Source organism: Adiantum capillus-veneris, chromosome 28, assembly GCF_014529385.1.
Source record: "Adiantum capillus-veneris isolate H3 chromosome 28, ASM1452938v2, whole genome shotgun sequence".
Taxonomy (NCBI): domain Eukaryota; kingdom Viridiplantae; phylum Streptophyta; class Polypodiopsida; order Polypodiales; family Pteridaceae; genus Adiantum; species Adiantum capillus-veneris.
In genome coordinates, this window is record NC_140958.1 from 6,291,764 (window position 1) to 6,295,450 (window position 3,687).

At 40.5% G+C, this 3,687-nt stretch overlaps 1 pseudogene; it reads left to right on the forward strand.

The window, feature by feature from the left end:
* The first annotated feature begins 282 nt into the window (after positions 1-282).
* LOC147420014 (uncharacterized) lies at positions 283-2,041 on the forward strand (annotated as a pseudogene).
* Positions 2,042-3,687: the final 1,646 nt, after the last annotated feature.

The window sequence follows — 3,687 nt, forward strand, 5'->3', positions numbered from 1 at the left end:
CCAGTGAGGATTCGGATTCAGAAGAAGATGAAGATAAGAAGAAGAAAGGCAAGAAGAAGTCGAAGAAAAAGTCTAAAGAGAAAGAGAATAGAGTGGAAAAATTGGTAGCAAAGAAATTGAAGAAGTTGGGAGTGCTGAAAGCTATGGAATCAAAAACCCCTCATTGTGAAATTTGTGTTAAGGATGGGCATTGGACAAAGGAATGTTGGTTAAATCCGAATTTCAGAGGTGTCGTACCAGAAAGGATTCAGCAGAAGTTACAACAACAAGGACCTCAAACTCATGGGGTGTTTCCAAAGACAGAAGGAAGGCAGAGGATGTTCAATAATCAAGGGTGGCATAAACAACTGTATTTAGGGTGGAGACCACAGTTTAATCAAGGGGGACTACCATTTAGAGGAAAGTTCAATTCAGACGGAGGACTGAGATTTGGAGGATGGCAGAATTCAAGACCCCCATGGGGGGGAAATTGGGATCAGCAGCAGCGGTGGCAGAATTGGCAGCCACAACCACAAGGATGAAATCAGCCGGTTTGGAATTATCAAGGGGGGAATCAGCAACAACAGCCAAGAGGGCCAGTGTCGCAGTTGCTAGCACCACCAGCACAATTAGTTGAAGCAAACAAAGAGCCTGGAAGCAGTTTGATAGTAGTAGAATCGTTTCAGGATCAAGGGGTGAATGAAGTTGCTATGGATTGTCAGCCGGAATGTGATTGTTCTAAATGTTTGCAAGAGGAAGTAGATGTATTAGTAACAACAAGGTCCAAAGCAAGGTTGAAACCTCCACTGGATTGGGAGGAGCAGAAGGAGATTCGGGATGAAGTAGCTGAAGATTTGATGAAAAAGGATCAACAGCAGAGCAAGCTTAAATCGAAGGAGAAAGGAGTAAAAAAGGAGGAGAAGAAAAGAGAAAGGATGGATGCTTTGTTTCAAGAGCTAACTAATTCCTCTATACATTTTACCTTGGATCAGTTATTGTCATTAGTTCCAATTTTCAGAGATAGACTATATACAGTGATGAGGAGAACAAAGACGGTTCCGAGTATGAAGGAGGTGCAGCAGAAAATTCAGAGTTGTCAGATTAGCCCGAAGGATGTGTATTTTTCAGTACCAACACTGTCGTTGGAATTTAATAATCGCAAATTTTCTGATGTTGTATTGGATGGTGGATCCGGGGTCAACATACTTTCCGCATCGGAATTTCTAAGGATGTAAGATGTCAAGTTGGAACCAACTCCATTTCAAGTGCGTATGGCTGATCAGAGCAGAGTTCAACCAGTGGGGATGTTAAGGAGGCAAGGAATTATTATTCATGGATTGTAGTTTATGGTAAACTTTGTAGTCATCAGGATGAAGGATTCAAAAATACCTATTCTATGTTGTTGGGGAGGCCATGGTTTCTCACGGCTAAGCTGAAATAGGATTGGGGAAAGAATGAAGTGACGGTTAAGAAAGGAAGGAGAGAAGTTACATTACCAATGGGACCGAAGAAGGAATTGTCAGAAGAAACGAAGCCAATGTTGGCACAAGCAATTAACATGTCTGAAGGATTGGAGGATGATGAAGAAGCATATTTTTTAGCAGCAAATCCAACAATTGTTCCGGTATTTGAGGTAGATGTGGAGCGGATCATTGACAAATATGTAGAAAAAGAGAACAATTTGGGAATTGATCAGTTGCAGGGGAATACAGATGGTGTGGAACAGGAAAATTTAGAAGAAAAGAAAATCCGAGAGGAAACCGTGATCGAGGATTCAGAATTGGAGCCAAAGGAGGCGATTCAGAGAGCGGAAGCTCTGTATGATAAGATGATAAAGAAAGTTTCTCGAGTAAAGGAGGATGATTTACAGGATCTGAATTTGGGAATGGAGGATCATCCAAAGATGGTAAGAGTTAGTGTTCATTTGGAAGAAGGCTTGAAAGAATTACTGTTGGAGTATATTGATGTCTTTGCATGGGATTATTCTGATTTGAAAGGCATGGATCCTCAAGTGTATAAGAATCATATAAATTTGAAAACGGATGCTGTTCCAGTGATTTAGCAAAGATACAGGATGAATCCAAATTATGCCAAGCAGGTGAAAGAGGAATTGGATAAATTGCTGAATGCAGGGTTTATAGTGAGAGTGGATCAGGCGGAATGGTTTGTCACCAATTGTAGTGGTAAAGAAGTGAGGGAAGTTAAGGGTTTGTGTGGATTACAAAAAATGGAATGCAGCAACACTTGAAAATCCATTTCCATTACCTTTTATTGATTTAGTTCTGGATGATGTAGCGGGACATGAGATGTACACTTTTCTTGACGGGTTTTCAGGATTCAATCAAATACCAATGGCTGAGGAGGATATTGAAAAAACTACTTTTATCATAGAATGGGGAGCTTTTGCATATACAGTGATGAGCTTTGGATTGAAGAATGGACCACCATCGTTTTCGAAGGCAGCTTTTAAAACTTTTGAGCCACATTTGACAGATTTCATGAGAATTTTTATGGATGATTTTTCAGTTTCTGGGGAAAAAGTCAGGCATCTGGAATATTTGAGGAAGTGTTTTAAAAGATATAGGATGTTTCGGATGTCACTTAATCCCCAGAAGTGTGCAATAGCAGTACAGAAGGGAAAATTGTTGGGACATATCATCTCTCAAGAAGGAATGTCGATTGATGGAGACAAAATTAGTGCCATTCAGAAAGCTGTAGCTCCGAGAAATTTGAAGGCAATGATGCGATTTGTTGGACAGATCAAATGGCATGGTGGGTATTTACGATATTTGGCGGATGTGAGCGCACCACTTAGTCATTTGACTAAGAAGGAAGTGGAATTTGTCTGGGGAGAAGCTTAAGAGAAGGCTTTTCAGATTATCAAAAAGATGTTGGTAGTTTTACCTATACTTCAACCACTAAATTGGGAATTTTCGTTTCATGTGTATGTTGATGCTTTCGACATGGCAGTAGAAGCTGTTTTAATGCAGGAGAAGATTAAGGGATGGTTCAAGCCAATTTATTATGCTAGTAGAATGTCGAGAGCACTGGAGAAGAATTACACAGTTACGGAAAGGGAAGCTTTGGGAATGATTTCTACTTTGGAAAAATTCCGACATTATCTATTAGGGAACAAAGTGGTTTTTCATGTGGATCATCAGGCTTTATTGTTTCTGGTAAAGAAGCCAAAACTGAAAGGCAGATTAGCAAGGTGGATGCTCATGTTGCAAGAATTTGATTACACAGTTGTTCATACTCCAAGAACTCAGCATGCAGTGGCGGATTACCTCAGCAGATTGGAACATAAGGAGGAATTACCAGGAGTATCGGATTGGAACATAAGGAGGAATTACCAAGAGTATCGGATAAATTGCCTGATGCGGATTTGTTCCGAGTGGAAGGACAGTTTTTTGACAATTGGTATGATCAGATGGTTCATTTTCTGACAGATGGAGTTTTACCTTCGACAATGTCTCCGGATCAGAGGAAGAAGTTTGCATTGAGGAGCAGACCATTTCTAATTATAGCTGGAGCATTATATAGAAGAGGAGCAGATCAGATTATAAGACGATGTGTTTCGGATGAAGAGAAGAAAGCAGTGTTGCAGGAGGCACATTGGGGATCAGCTGGAGGACATTTCTCAGGGGAAATTATAGGTCGGAAAATTTTACAAGCTAGACTTTGGTGGCGTTTGTTATTGGAGGATGC